General features: G+C 36.6%; 1 protein-coding gene across 4 annotated transcripts in view; it reads right to left on the reverse strand.

Annotated features, from left to right (window-relative positions):
• MED13L (mediator complex subunit 13L) overlaps nucleotides 1–17,183 on the reverse strand; it is a 320,014-nt gene that overhangs the window by 107,658 nt on the left and 195,173 nt on the right. The window lies entirely within an intron of this gene.

Here is a 17,183-nt window from a genome sequence, read left to right on the forward strand (position 1 = left end):
AGGACAAAGGTGATAGACCGTAAATGCGTTTGTAAAAGCTATCAAGTCAGATTCAGTCTTTCTGTCTTTGACTCTCTCTCTCACACACATACGTGTGCACACACACACAGTTCCATTTTCTTCTAAATAATAAGACTGAGGAGCAGCTACAGTGAAAAGCATGTGCACTCTGGACACACAAAAGTAAAAAAGGTAAAGAGTTTTCATTGAGAGGAACATTAATATTTTTTAATGAGGATGCCAAGACAAAAATAAAGAGTGATACTTCTTTAATGTGGCCTATGAGAGAAGAAAACAACTTACTTTCTATGCAAAGAGAACTCATTTGTATCACACGCTGTACAGGTAAACAGCAAGAATGAGTGATTTATTTTCATGGGATTAAGAGAATGAAATTGGACTCACATCTTTAGCCTTGCTTGAAAAATGCTGTTAAATATCATATGTTCTTCTAAAGACTACTCAAACTTCATTATTGTGCTACTTTAAGGTATTGTGTGAGCATTTATCTACTTTCAATGTCAAAAACCGCAATTACTTTTGCACCAATCTAATATATACTTCTATACTGTTAAATTTTTCAAAGTATGAGAATCCTGTAACACTATGATTATAAACAATGTAAGAACTTTACATTTAATTACAGAATCTCATAAGAGTTTTTATCTGTAACAAAATACGGAGGACCCCTAACTTGTGAATTTTCAACTTTCAAAATTGTATAATAAAAAAAAACCTCTAGAGCAAAAGCGCATCAACTCTACCGGCTACCAACAGAGGGTGAAAGCAGTCACGTGCAGCCACTCAAACACTACCTGCTACTTCATCTTCTACAGTTGGACAGGTTCATGCTTAGTTTCATGAAGTTTTAAATAACTGACTCTATTAAGCTTAACAAACAAAAGCATTACAAATAAGAAATGTACAACCAACCACAACAAAGTTAGAGATTTTAACAACTGAAAGTGATGAGAAAATGATGAATGTTTTTGCAAGTGGAAATAATTGTGGAGGACAAAGTGAACCCTGCAACACTGGAAATACACGGACACACAATCAAAAATAATCAACAAGAAATGAAAAAAAGCTGTAAGACAGAGAATTATAAACAGAGAAAATGAAATATGTAAAAACTATTTTTATTATACACGCCTATCAATTAAAAAATACATTTGTATTTGTATATTTATTTTTCTAATTTTCTACGTGTACCTCTGTATTTCATTCAATCTAAGAAATACATCAACTGTAGACATATTAGAACCAATGAAGTATGGTATTTGACTAATGTATTATATACGTTATAAAGCACATACGAAGTTGGAATTTTCAAAGGAAACAAACAAGAGACATAGAGATTCTAATATTCTTCTCCCTGCACTTTAACAGACCTTTTGCACAACAGTTTGGAGATCCCCAATCAGAATATAGGATGAAATAAATAAAATGGTAGATGTTAGATCTCAATAAATGCTACGAAAAGTAGATGCCTCATCTCCCCTATTACATTTATTATATATTGGATATCACCATCTGTGATAAACCTGACAAAACAAGCAAAAAAGCATGAAACAAATATTTCTTATAAAGTATTCCCCCAAAGTTATTCATTAGAGTAATGATGCTGTAGGAGTGAAAGGCATAGATTTTAGAGTCAGACCAACTTGGATTTGTAGCACGGCTATCTATGCCAGTCACTATTAAAAGCACCAGACACTTGCGTATTCTCATCTATAAAATGAACATAACAATCCTTACTTCACAGAACGAAAATAAGGATGAACTGTGAGTAAGCACATATACAAAGCTTGCAGCAAATGTTCGGAACACAACAAGACTCAATAAAGGACAACAAAGAGATTATTCATGGCAACTTATTTCATCTGTTTAATTATACTAGCTTATCCAAAGTGTTAGATAAAAAGATGATATGTGAAAGGGTTTGACTTTAACCAGTCTAATTCACTTAAGTCACTTTTAGATACCACAATTGCTGACACAAATACAGTATGAACCCTCAGACCAAAGCCCATTTCTGCTTACAGATTTGAGTAAATACAGGAAACGCAACAACAATGAGCAAGCATACTGGCCTCTTTATCTAACATAAGCTTCAGGGTACAGGGGCTCTCCATGAATCTAGCACTGGAAAGTTCTATGTGCCTGCCGTAATCAGCCTCAGATGTATCTGACAGCTGACAATACTAATGGGACAACAAAGCACACTGTGAACAACACAGGCCAGAAGAATCTCCACAATAGCAAGGCTCATTTCAACAGGACAGTTTTCTTAATAAGAGCTTTTAAAACAAATGCCAATTAAATACGAATTTATTGATAATATGATCTGTAGAGCTGTATTTTGCTAATTATCATTTATCAAACACTACCACTTCTTAAATACAAACACTCCTGATATATTGTTTAGGATTTCCAAAATGATCAACTAAAGGATTATTGGGCACAAACTGAGGCACGGATGGCAAAATCTTGACACGGATTGTGGGAAACAGGATGGTAGAATAACTGGCCTATACATGTGTTTTCTGACCTCTGCTGCCCTAGGACTGGCAACAGCTATTCTCAAAATAAGAAATCTGAATTCCATCTACTAACTTGAATTGACTTTCTACATGTGCTTTTCAGAATGTCAGTGTTTTAAATTTGAACTTTTAATTTATATTTTAAGGACTCCAATCTGTACTCTCCCTGAAACTGTTAAGATTCTAACCTGTAATAATACCTGTCTGTTCTTGTTGTGTACAACCATACACTACCACTGGCATCACCCTTAACATTTAATGTGGGCGGGGGGGGGGGGGTGCGCGTGCATGTCCCTCATTTAAGGTTCAAAACTTGAGAACTCTGGTTATAACCTGGGCAATGAACTGGATCCAAGAGTCAGGGTAGTTAAGAGAATGCAGCACTAACGTCATTACCGAGTGCCATGAGAATGATAAAGGCACTGCCTCCCTTAAAGTGTCTGAGAAAACTCATGCCCCAAGGAATGCAGAGCCTCTATCTCATTCTATGTGGACATTTTCTCCCCCACAACAGACCATAAAAGCAGTCTATACGCCAGAAACAGGAATAGAAATGGAAGATAATGCCAAAAGAATCCTGAGCAGCCCTATTAAAGATGATACGTGGAACCAAGACTTGTTGGCTGGCTGAACTCACTTCCCATTAAGAACAATTCTAACTTTTGTCCATTTCCCTAGTAGATGCTATCTAGCCAGCTCCCTTCACATATCACTGTTTAGGAAGATGAGATTTACTGACATGTATTAACAATGGGTAGGTAAGTATGTGGGTACCTTTAAGTATCACCAACCCTTAGTTTTCTCATTTTATTTATTTTTGCTTCATTAATAAAGCTAATTTGTACTTCCCATTTGCTTTCCTTTGCATTTCTTCTAAGTATTAGGCAGATGAATGCTTTTCTTATAAAGTTTCTTGTAAAGACTGGTTGAAACTGAGTATTCTTTGGTACTGACTTTTTACCTATCAATTACTTGCACAGATTAGGGTCTAACGAATGTGTTTATTTGTAGTATTTTGTGAATATAGTATTTGATATATTTACCATGACCGGTCAATTGCTTTTCTCTTTAATACAGGTAATGCATTCCAAATCCAAAATAGTCCAAAATCCAAAACTTTTTGAGCACCAACATGACATCACAAACGAAAAATTCCATACTTGACCTCACGTAATTGGGTCATTACCAAAACAGTCGAAACTGTTTCATGCACAAAAATCACTAAAAATATTGTATAAAACTACCTTCAGGCTACATTTATAAGATGTATAGGAAACACAAATGAATGTTTAGACCTGGGTCGCGTTCCCAAGATACCTCATTATATATTTGCAAGTATTTCAAAATCCAAAAAAATCCAAAATTTGAAACACTCCTGGTCCCAAGCATTTTGGATAAAGAGTACTCAACTTGTACTGCTGGTTTTTGAGTACTTTTTAAAAATTTTTAATGAAACCACCAAAATGCAGTTATAATTACATTCAAGTTTTACAAAGTGTAAATATCTCTCACTCTTGGCATGATTCATTAAGGGCTAAAATAGATAAAGTAACTGCCAGGAGTCACGTCCAAGGGCAGGAGCTATTATAAGACAGGCAACTAACTGTAATCCCAACACACATTTTGGAATCTGAAAGTCCAGAATTTAAATCCCAAATCCACGTTAATAGCTATCTGACCTTTTAGCAAGTCACATAATCTCTCTGAGCTTTACTTTCAACATCTGTAAAATGGGAATGCTATCATTTATCTCTCAAGGTTGTTAGGAGGATTAAATGAGGTATTTAATTAGCAGATACTTATGAACTAGGTCAAGGCACTCTCCTAAGCACTTTTTAGTATTAACTCATTTCATCTCTATAATCCTAAATTCTCTCTTTTACAGATGAACTAAAACAGAGAGGTTAAATAACTTTTACTTCTCTAAGGTACAAAGCAGCAAAGTCAAGATTTGAATGCAGGCAGTCTGGCCTCAAAGTTCAGGCTCTTTAGCACCACACTAAGGATCTAAAACACTCGCCTAGCACCTAACATAATGATGAGAATTATGATAAACCACACAGTGCCCAGAATAATATACAAGCATGCCGCACCCTAGCGGGCCCTTAAAGATGGTCTTGATTGAGACAGCATATAAAGTACACAAGTACATCTAGATTACATTTACATAGCACAGAAATCTTTAAAGATACAAATTAATGCTACCACTTTAGGAATTTAGAAGAAATCATCAACATACTATTTCAAAAATCGCTGTTTCCCAGCATGAGTGCCTAGATTTTCTCTTAACATTGTTAAGTGAATCTTACAAATAATTGACAGCTAATATTTTGGTCCTATCAATATTTAGCACTCAATTTCAATTATAAACTAATGATATTAATTTTTGAAAGAAAATAATCAAGTGTACTTCAATACAAAGATTCAGAAGAGAATAAAATTTACTATTTTCAAAATATCAGTATTTTTAATTAATAAAGTAATAAATGTTCATTGAAGAAAACTGAAAAATACCAGGATACAGAGAAGACAACATCACCACCAGCAGTTCAATATCGGCTTTACTTTTCAACGTAGTTTGAGACATTAAATTTTAAGATAAATGACTTCTTTATTTCAATTTTGGAAACTGATGAAATTTCATGAACCGAAATAATCACTGTCAAGGTGTTTCAAGAAAGAAATGTGCTTCAAACAGGTGAAACATTAATTCCACATCAAATTGTTTTAAAATAATAAATAATTTTCCCCACTTGCTTTTGTTGTTGTTGTTGTTGTTTTGTTTTGTTTGAGAAAAGGGTTTCACAGTTGTTGCCCAGGCTGGAGTGCAATGGTGCAATCTCAGCTCACCACAACCTCCACCTCCCGAATTCAAGTGATTCTCCTGCCTCACCCTCACGAGTAGCTGGGACTACAGGCATGTGCCACCATGCCCGGCTAATTTTGTATTTTTAGTAGAGACAGGGTTTCTCCATGTTGGTCAGGCTGGTCTCAAACTCCTGACCTCAGGTGATCCGCCCACCTCGGTCTCCCAAAGTGCACAGATTACAGGTGTGAGCCACTGCGCCCGGCCCACTTCTTATGCTTAATGTAAACTAAGTTCAGTCAGATGACGTTTGGCTAAATTCAACTAAAATGTTTTTAAAAACTTAAACTTTCTAAAATGAGTCATATGTTTACAAACTGATTACTAAATAATGACAAAACTTGGAATTAAAGTTCATTCTCTTCCATGGTACAGATGAGGCCAAATCACTCAATAGGCATTACCCAATCATAACATGTTTTAGCTTCTAAATATGGAGTCCTCTTATGAAAACAAACTTTCAGGGAGAACCATTACTATTTACATTAATACATATTTAGAAGACATCTACGCTTTCAACACATTTATTAGCATTAATTTTGCCCCTGTCCCCAAAGGCCAATCTCAAAATCTAAGCCTTACATCAGCCAATAAAAGGCAAGGAAAATACAAAGTAATCAAGTAAATTGCCCCTTTCTCCCTTCCCCTCAAGCCCTGTTCAATTGTCAAACACTGATAGTATTATAAAGTCTTTCTAGGTCCTACCATCAAAGCTAAAGACTGATTTAATATTATTTTATTTTACTCTAATTTATAGGGCAGATATGGCTATTTCTGCACCTTTCAATGTTCTAAACTAGTAACAAGTAACACTTAATGTTTCAAGTGATCCTTTAAACATCTTTTATTGTCATTTTGAATGATGAGTGAGCTCAAATCAATCAAACTAGTAAAAAAGCACTCCAATACTGTGGTAACTCAGTGTTCAGAATCAGTCTGGAGATAGCTCCTCATATTTCAGGCAATTTAACCTGAAAAAGTTTTCAGCTTCTACACCTTATTTGATTTAATGTTAATCAAGCTAGAACTAGTTTTTATTATATGCTTAAATGGTTTTCTAAGCAAGTTTTTTTATTTGCCATCTGAAGAATAAGCAGGCTTCTCATTCTGCAGATACTCTTGTTAAAGACCTTTATGCACTACGTTCAACTACAGTGCTAAACCTCAAAGAATATTTTCATCATATTATGTGATTAGTGATTAAACAAAACAAGCATTACTTAGAGGAATTTTATAAAACCCTGGAGTTCCCAGAAACACTACATATGTATATGCACCCTGACTGATTAGCATACTACATTACACCCAGTCTGGGCCAGTAAACATTATTTTATATGGGCCATGCTCTATCTCCTTCAAACTACTATTACAACATCAACACCACTACTTAAATTCCCTTTCTGCTCCATATCCCTATTTCCAGCCATACTACCCTAGTGTAAGTACTATGGGCTTATAAATTAGCTCACTGAAGGATACAGAAGTTGTCATCTGATTTGAAATGCATGGGATTAGATTTTTATTCACATTGGATGTTGCCTAAACAATCCTGGCTCTATTCTGCAACTTTCCGCATTTGTAAAACTTCCCTTTAACTGCAACAAGCAACTGGAGAAAAGGATTAATAGGAAACCTGGCACTGTAGTTCACCAAATAACACAGTACACAAGTAGACACAGGTCTGTAGGGAAATACAGTCAGGCCCAGCCACTGAACACAATTGCTTTTTGAGTCCAAAGATAAAACAGCTTGAATCTCGGATTGTCATAAGCATTTATTGTGGGAAAGGTCCTTTAAAATGATCTGGTCCAAACCCCTTGTTTTCTTGATGAACAATGGTAAAGAATTAAGACTAATTTCAATCCAAATATTCATGTGCCTGCTATGTGCTGTGTATTAGTTCACAAACTGAATTTTCTAAAGAGACTTCTTTAGTACACACATGAAACATGCCTGTTTACAATACACAGTTTTTTGTTTGTTTTTGTTTTTTTGTTTCTTTTTTTTTTGAGATGGAGTCTCGCTCTGCCACTCAGGCTGGAGTGCAGTGACGCAATCTCGGCTCACTGCAAGCTCCGCCTCCTGGGTTCAAGCAATTCTCCTGCCTCAACCTCCTGAGTAGCTGGGATCACAGGCGCATGCCACAATGCATGGCTAATTTTTGTATTTTTAGTAGAGACAGGGTTTCACCATGTTGGCCAGGCTGGTCTCCAACTCCTTGTTAAGCCACCGTGCCAGGCCCACAGTTCACTTTTAAGTCAATAAAATTAACTGACAGGCAGTACAGATTCATGGGAAGAACAGAAATCCAAGCACTGGAATCACTTAGTGAATTAAATACTGTGGTGCTTTATGCAAATCATTCAACCTCTTACTTATTATAGATGGGCAATGTTACCTCACAAGTCCTTCTAACTCCAGTAACAAAACAAATTAGGTTTGTTTGTTAAAAAATAGCATTGATTCATTTGAAAGTCCACACCTGGATACTAGGAATTTGAATTAAAATTATAAGTATTTAATTCTGCTTAATATTATGGTAGATTATAAGTAAAATTACTTGTATATGGATAAAATGTGAGAATATTCTGAAAGAATATATTAGAGACCATTCATTGTGAATATGTCTGGTGAAAAGGCGAAACAGAAGGTAAAGAATGGGACTTCTGTTCCTCAACGTGTAGTCTCTTACACTGCCTAATTCTTCCATGGGTATGTATTATTTTTATAATTTTTAAATTCTAAGTTTTTTAAAAAAGTACTTAAATCATGGGAGGCAATGCAATATAGCAGAAAGTTCTTTCTACTGGACTAGAAAAGGACAGAAAAGACTTCTTTCTAGTCTGGCTCCAGTTAGCTCTGTAAGCTTGGGAAGTCTATTTGAGTTCCAACATGCTAGCTCTCTTATGAAAACAAGAATGAAACTACACTGTTGCCACCATCCCAATGGACTCAATGTTATATTACTGGTATTAGGTTACTATTCTCTCATTCAATCGTTCAGTGCATTCATCGAACACTGAAAGAAGAACAAGAACTAAATGAATGTAAAAGAGTGTAGAAATTAATTTCTCTGTAATCAAAATAATTGATAGTAAAAAATACTGTCAGAGTTCTGGAAATGCTTAATTTGCTAAAGAAAAGGAGAGAACAGATAAAAGGTAAACTTGGTGAAAACCCAAAATCTATTATTGAGGGAAGGTAAATAAGTACATGTTCAGCCCTTGACCTGAGCTGATTTTATTAGAATGCTTCCCAAACATATGTCAGTAATTAAATTTTTGAAATCTTCTAAAACACATAAATTACACCTCTAGTAGGAGGGATGATATTATCTTCCGTTTCCTAAATGAGTGATGGATCATACCTTCTTTCTCTAAATACGAATTCAATTACTGATCTTCCTAATGATGGATCTGAATGCATGAAATTAACTCTTTTCAACTTAAGATTCATCCTGCATCAGAGAAGAATAAGATGTATCACTGCATTTTTCTTCACAGCTTTATGTGACTGCTAACAGGGTCATGTGGTTATCAAAGCCGTTTTCTCACGATTTATTATTAATATGTATTTCTCTACTGCAGTTTTCTCCCCAATCCCAGACCTTAAATAAAACATACTGTTAAACATTGAAACTTGAAGTCTGGCTGGGCATGGTGGCTCATGCCTGTAATCCCAGCACTTTGGGACGCCAAGGCGAGTGGATAAGTTGAGCTCAGGAGTTCAAGACCAACCTGGCCAACATGGCAAAACCCTGTCTCTACTAAAAACACAAAAATTAGCCGGGGGTGGTGGTGCAAGCCTGTAGTCCCAGCTACTTGGGAGGCTGAGGCAGGAGAATTCCTTGAACCCAGGAAGCAGAGGTTGCAGTAAGCCAAGATCTTGCCACTGCACTCTAGCCTGGGTGACAGAGTAAGACTCTGCCTCAAAATAACAACAACAAAAAACTCAGTTTTCTTTAACATTTAAAATATGCCCAATTTAAAATATGCCCAAGAAAAGAATACTTTTTCTTTTATGTCACCTAATAGACAAAATGAATAAAGGAGGGGAAAAAATGACATTTTTTCTTCCATAACTGTAACTTTGGCTAAATGTTACAAAGAAATGTATCTGTCCTCCAGAGCAAACTGTATCTACTAATTTACTATTAAGCACCAGCCACTGAACATTCAGGCAAACCTTCAAGAGGCAGACAGAAAGCCTCACCATTCCATACTCCTGTTCTCTATCCTTTTGACCCTAAGATTCAAATTGATTGGACACACCTGACTATACTAAAAATTTTCAGTTTGACAGCTCTAGAGGAAGGCACAGACCATGTGCCTACCACAAGGGAGCCCTTGACAGAACAGCATCCAGCTTAGCCCCTTAGGGCAAGTATGCAGACCACTGCATATAAATTCAGAGAATGTGTAAGGATGGAAACCATTTTCCTCTTCCTAAATATGTATTTAAATACCCTGCTTGGAGCTTTATTATGCAAGCAAGGTTCATTTAAAACAAAAACAGGATTAGGAATTTTCTTCAAAGCCTAGAAGGCTCTACAGCGTCTGGTCTCCACAAATAGTTTTTCCACTGTTTGCCATTAAACTTTCTAACCCAGAGGCTAAAAAAATGAATGACCACTGTTTTTCGTTTCTTCTTTAATATTTCACACTTAACATTAAACCACTATATCTTACCTTTTTCATTTTTGGGGGAAATACGGTATTTATTATTTCTTTACTAAGACTAAGTGCAAGAAACTTGGAATCAGACTGTTCTAGCAGCTGCCCCTTTGCAGTGTGACCTTGGTCAAGTTATTTATCCCCATGTATCTCAATTCCTTTAACTAAAATTAAGAGTATCACTACTACTACCACTTAATCTCACAAGGCTACTGTGGGGGATAACAAGACATAAAGACTGTACAAGTCTTTGCATAAACGTTTGCATAAACGTCCTGCCCTTCTTCTCCTTTAAAATGTGTTCTCAGCACTTTCTAGATCTGTGTAATATGATTCCCTAGGACGCCATTTCCTCAGCTGTAAAACCAAAGAAAATAACACACAGCACCAGGTATGTAGTGAACACTGGAAATAATTTATGTAAAGCATTAGCACAGTATCTCAAAAAATGCCGTTCCTGACTTACAAATAATAGTTCCTTTTCCTTCCAACTTGAAGCTGTGCTACTGAACATCTTCACATTGTAGCTTTTGATCCTGCCATTTCAATTTGTCTTTGAGTACACATCTAGACCTGCAAGCTCCAGGAAATAGACTTCCTTTCTGCTGGCCCCTTCCCTTAAAGTGTGAAGAAGATGCCAAGTGATTTAATCCATCCGGAGAAGCTACAGTGGCACCAGATAGTACCATAAAGAATATGCTATAATAGGTTTCAGGTGTTTCTCAATTGCAGTAGTGTGAGATACACTCTAGCCTCAAAAAATTAACAGGAGCCATAGGAGCCAGAAGATTTTTTAAGTGCTAAAATCCTTGGCAGGGGACAAAATAAAATAATACAAAAGGCACTTAATGGGGGCCAAGCATGGTGGCTCATCCCTGTAATCCCAGCACATTGGGAGGCCGAGGACAGAGGACTGCTTGAGATCAGGAATTCAACACTGGCCTGGACAACACGGTAGGACTCTATCTCTACAATAAATACACAAATTAGCTGGGCACAGTGGTATACACCTGCAGTCTCTGTTACTCAGGAGGCTGAGGCAGGAGGACTTCTTGAGCCCAGGAGTTGGAGGCTGCAGTGAGCTATCATCACACTACTGCACTCCAGCCTGGGTGACAGAGGAAGGCTTTGTCTTACAAACAAAACAAAACAAAAACCAAAAACTACAAAATGCACTCACTAAAAACAGTCCCAGGGCACGTTAATGAATTCTGCAGAAGCAAGGGGTCAAGAGCAACTGGGAGAAGTTATGTATGAATCACCATGATATTGCGACAAGTCTGAACCAAGCCCTCAAAAGAAGGCTTGTTTTTGAGGATTTTTTAAAGCTATTTTTTTAATCTTTAAGTATCAAGACCATATTTATCTGTAGCCCTGGAATCACACAATTCTAACAAGCAACTATCCCAATTTTTCAGTCATTACTGCCAATTCAGGAAAGCAATTCACCATCTTTTATACATCTTGGGCCCAAAGGGCAGAGCACAAATGGACATAAAATAATGTCTCTGCTACTCTCTGGGTCTCAGGAGTCCTATTTTTAGGGCAACCTCTTCATATCTTCCATGGCTGCTAAGCAAGCACTTTCCTCTCCAGTCAGTGCAGTCTTTCCTTGAGACACCACAGTGACATATGTCTGTCTTACTGCTGCTTCCCTCCTCTTGATTCCACCCCAAGGCATCCAAACCTTACAGGTTTGTCAAAGCCCACTTTAACTTCATAAATCTCTCTTCTTTACTAGAGCCCATATCAGTATCTACCTGTTTTCACCTTTACTTCTTATCATCTATTTAACAGATCAAGATACTAATTATAACAATGTCTTACCTCTAATGGCTTTAAATGCTTACGTCTTATCTTCATAATAATACTGAGTTCCTTGGCAGGACTTAGTAAAGTTATTTTACTCATGCCCACTAATGGCCAAAGCAAGATCATTTTTCTTTGTGAAAAACTACCGTAAGAAGAGCTACTCATAGAATATAGATAACAAAACAAACATATTGGAAATTAGTAAATAAGGTAGAACAAGTATTTAGAGTGAATATAAAGTATCTTCTTGCTTTCAGTTGACAGTCATATATATACTTGGACTGAATGTCATAACTGTTAAGTAAAAATAAAGGAATGGAACAATAGGCAGAGTTATGTATACCACTGGATATACTATCTGTATAAGAAAGGGAATATATACATACACTTTTGTGTACATATGCACAGACTAATCTCTGAAAGAATGGAAATGAACTGGTAATAGGGATTAACACTAGAAGAAAAACTGGGTGGCCAGGCAGTGGATATAGAAGACTTACTTTCTCACACTATACCATTTTGTGCTGCTAAATTTTGTACCATATACATGTATTTTCAATTCCAAATAATAACTTAAATAGGATAAAGTAGAGAGCTTATCTATTAAAAGGAAAACATTTTTTAGGTATACATATTTTAGTAAATTAATAAAATAATTGGCCGGGCACTGTGGCTCACACCTGTAATCCCAACACTTTGGGAGGCCGAGGCGTGTAGATCACTTACGGTCAGGAGCTCAAGACCAGCCTGGCCAAGATGGTCTCTACTAAAAACACAAAACATTAGCCAGGCATGGTGGCACCTAACTGTAATCCCAGCTACTCGGGAGGCTGAGGCACAAGAATTGCTTGAACCCGGGAGTCAGAGGTTGCAGTGAGCTGAGATCACACCACTGCACTCCAGCCAGGGCGTCAGAGTAAGACTGTCTCCAAAAAAAAAAAGGAAGAAAGAAAAACAATTAAAATGCTCTGCTTTGCATATGAATTATTAGGATAAAGACTCAAACATTCATCCAATCATTTCTTGGGCAATTCTAAACGCCAGACTCTGCAATTTTGTAAAGAGATAAATTATTTTAACACTTTATAATTCATCATCATTTCTACATATAATTTATAAATATTAACTTTATTAGTGAAAGCAGAATAAATAACTGAAAAAATAGTGGTTATGAACCTAGAAAGGCCTGAATTTAAACCCAAGATCCTAGACTTTGTAGATGCATGGTTCTCAGCTTATGACTTAACTTGTCTGAACACTAATATCCCTCTTAAGACCAGAGTTCAACAAATTATAACCCCAAGGCAAATTACATCCTGCCACCCATTTCTTGTAAATAAAGCTTTATTGGAACAACCTATGCCTCTTTGCTTACCTATCATCTATGGCTGCTTTCTCAGTACAATGTGAGACCTGACTAGATTTGACAGAGCCCATGTACCCTACAAAGCCAAAAATACTAATTATCTGGTCCTTTACAGTAAAAGTTCACCTGCCCCTCCTAAAAGTAAAATGCTTACAAACCACATCTACTTTGAAATTGTCTAAGAATATAAAATCTCACGATATGTATCCTAGAGCAAAAGAAAAAGAATAAAAAAAGACTAAAAATTTAAAAAAGAATATGAAACTCCACTCCAAGCAGGCAGCAGGTCAAAACTATTTCAGAATGACATCAAGATATTATTTATCTTTTTCACTCTTTCTCCAAGTGTACAGTGGAGTTTTCCAGAGGCTACATGGAATTGTGATGTCAAAAGACTACAACACAGCTGTATTCACTTAAGCCAGATATTAAAGAAATTTGCAAAAACAGTGCCGTTATTCTTACCACATTTTGTTTTAAAATATAGTTATTTTAGCTAAAATATAATCATTTATGTTAACATGTAGTGGGTTTATTATTATTATTTTATAAGTCATACATAACTTTTCTCAGTTTTATTTGGTGGTGGTGGTGGTGGTGGTGGGTTTTTTTGAGATGGTCTCACTCTGTCACCCAGACTGGCAGTGGTATAATTACACCTTACTGCAGCCTCAATCTCCCAGGCTCAAGCAGTCCTCCCACCTCAGCCTCCCAAGTAGCTGGGACTACAGGCACACACCACCATGCCCAGCTAACTTTTTTTAACCTTTTGTAGAGATGGGGGGGTCCTCACTATATTGCTCAGGCTGATCTCGAACTGCTAGGCTCAAGGGATTCTCCCGCCTTGGCCTCCCAAAGGGCTCAGATTACGAGCATGAGCTGCCGCACCCAGCCTTTTTATTCATTATTATTATTATTTACTTTTTTGCGACAGGGTCTCTGTCATCCAGGCTGGAGTACAGTGGCGTGATCACAGCTCATTGGAGCCTTGACCTCGTGGGCTCAAGCGATCCTCCTGCCTCAGCTCCCCAAGTAGCTGGGACTACAAGCGTGTACCACCACGGCTAATATTGGTATTTTTTTTTATAGAGACAGGGTTTTACCATGTTGCCTAGGCTGGTCTCGAATTCCTGGGCTCATGCGATTCACCAGCCTCAGCCTTCCAAATTTCCTCCATTTGAATATTTTATCATAAATATTGATAAGAATCCACATAAACAAAAGCATCCTGGGGTCCTCAATTTTGTTAACAGGTGTTCTGAGATCCAAAAGTTTTGAATAAGCTATACCAAGCTTGTCCAACCCGTAAACCATGGGCCACATGTGGCCCAGAACAGCTTTGAATGCAGCCCAACACAAATTCATAAACTTTCTTAAAACATTTGAGATGTCTATGTGTGTTTTTTTTTTTAGCTCATTAGCTACCATTAGTGCTAGTATATTTCATGTATGGCCCAAGACAATTCTTCTTCTTCCAATATGGCCCAGGGAAGCCAAAAGGTTGGACACCCTTGTGCTATATTATAACTTGAGTGCGACACAGTGGCATGATCAATTAGTGAACGAGAACAATTGGGCACAGGGGGCTGACCTTTATATACTTGGCAGGGTTTGGATAAACAGAGTAGAGAATATACTTGGACAATCAGTGAGACTAACACCATCCAGCATGCAATTTAAAATAAAAATCTGACAAAAATAACTATAACAATTAGAAGTTCCCCAAGATACTTAAGAAATTTTATTCAAAAGTTTGAAATAAGGTGAATGGAGGACAGCTTGTCCTTTCAATGCCATATAGAGAGAAAGGCACATGTGAGGATCATCTAGACCTCAGATTCCCAAACCATGTACCAAAGCACCCCAGACCACTGCAGCAAATTCACAAGGGTACTATAGGACATTCTAAATTTTTTAGGAAACAAAGTAACATTTGTCAGAGAACATGCAAACTACTAGCTCAAGTTCACAGTTTCAGTATTAGACTGTACTACCTTACCTTCAATGAAGTCAAATATTTGTGAAACTGGTTTTTTCAGTGGTAGCTGTGATACAAAGTAAAATCATTGCAGATAGAAAATAAGAGTAGTGATTTCCAGCCTGATTCTTTGGTTTGAGTTGTGCAGTGTTCAACAGGCATATACATCCTGTTAACAAGCAACTGCAGCTATTTAAGAATAAATTTCATTGTTTCACTGCAGTATGTGCATTATTTGTTGAAACAGTTACTAAGTTATCAGTACATAAATACTTATTATTTGTACTTAGTAACTAGAACTGTTAGGTATTTCTTTTGGCCTATAGGAATACCAAGGTATTCCTAGGGCACTATAAAAACAATAAAGTTCAGGAACTTCTGATTTAAGGGAACATACTTTGCACAATCCACATTTCACTGTTCTTTAAAGGTCACAGATTTAATGAGGTTTTACATTAATTTGTAGATTTGTGGACAGTAGAAACAGTTTCTGTCCTGACAAAGAGAGAGCCCCTATTATGGCTTGCACTCCTCAGGACATTAACCACTTCTGTAACTAACTCAGCAATCTTATCCTTATATTCTTTTATAAATTTTCTATAAAGTCCTAACTAGTCTAATGCTCCTTAAACTGCTTTTAACATCATACCTGTTCCCTCACTAATTAATGAGTTATGAAAATGTTTGGCAATTATTTGTTTTATATTTGCATTACGATGCTAATTTTGTCTTTTTGTAAACTGTACTTCAGGATGCTGAAGTCCTTTTCTAGTATATCTAGAAATAACTATTTTTAAAAGCCAAAATTTAAAGATTTCACTAATTACCAAGTACTTTGGAGGAATGTATGTATAAGAATATATATAGCATAAAAAAAGATTCTACACATACTCCTGTATTAAAATAGTGGATATAGCTATATGTTAGAATATAATTCAACTATCTTATAAGTCTATGTGGTTTTCAACATTTTCTAACATTTAATAAATATATTCAGGCTGGGCACAGTGGCACACATCTGTAATCCCAGCACTTTGGAAGGCCAAGGCACTTGAGTTTGAGAACAGCCCGGGAAACATAATGAGACCCTGTCTCTACAAAAAATACAAAAATTACCCACGCGTGGCGGCACATGCCTATAGTCCCAGCTACTAAGGTGATTGAGGTGGGAGGATTACCTGAGCCCAGGAAGTTGAGGCTGCAGTGAGCTGTGATCCTGCCACTGCACTCCAGCCTGGGCAGCAGAATGAGACCCTGTCTCAAAAAAATAATAAATACATTCAATCCTTTTATAATCAGAAAAATACACAATAGACTTGTTTAAATGTTTGGGATGATCTATGAATACATTCTTTTTTTAAAAGTGCTATTAATGAAAGTTTAAAAGAGTGAATGAGTGAGTGATATAGAATTAAATTCCCTCCAAAGAAACATTTTAGTACTTCATTAAATACAGGGCTAAGGACAAAAGAATAAACGGCAATATTCGTATAATTAGTTACTTCCAATGACAGACTATGCCAGTAAACTAAATATAGAGATAACAACTTATTTTACTCTCAATTTTCCACTTATTCTTTCTAATTTTCTTTACTTCATGTCAAACATTCTTATCTAGATCACTCTTTTCATTTCAAGCTACAGAAGTGACAAGTGCCTAAGAAGGGGAAAAACTTTCACTTTTGGGGGTATACTTATGAGGAACAGGTGAGGAGCAAGCAAAGTAAAAAGCAAATGAGTAAATATGTCTCTACATGTGTTGAATCATGTCCATCCAAATGAGAAAAAATATATAGAAGTGTTGGTGGTTTGTAAGGAACTTGCTTCTTTCCTCACCTGATAACTGACTCTGGATCCACTTCTGTCTGGGTCGCTTTTTACCTAGGCTGCCTCTTTATTACCCAGAGTTGCTCTCTCATCTTACTATTAAAGATACTTGGCTCAG

This window comes from Pongo pygmaeus, chromosome 10 (assembly GCF_028885625.2).
Source record: "Pongo pygmaeus isolate AG05252 chromosome 10, NHGRI_mPonPyg2-v2.0_pri, whole genome shotgun sequence".
Taxonomy (NCBI): Eukaryota; Metazoa; Chordata; class Mammalia; order Primates; family Hominidae; genus Pongo; species Pongo pygmaeus.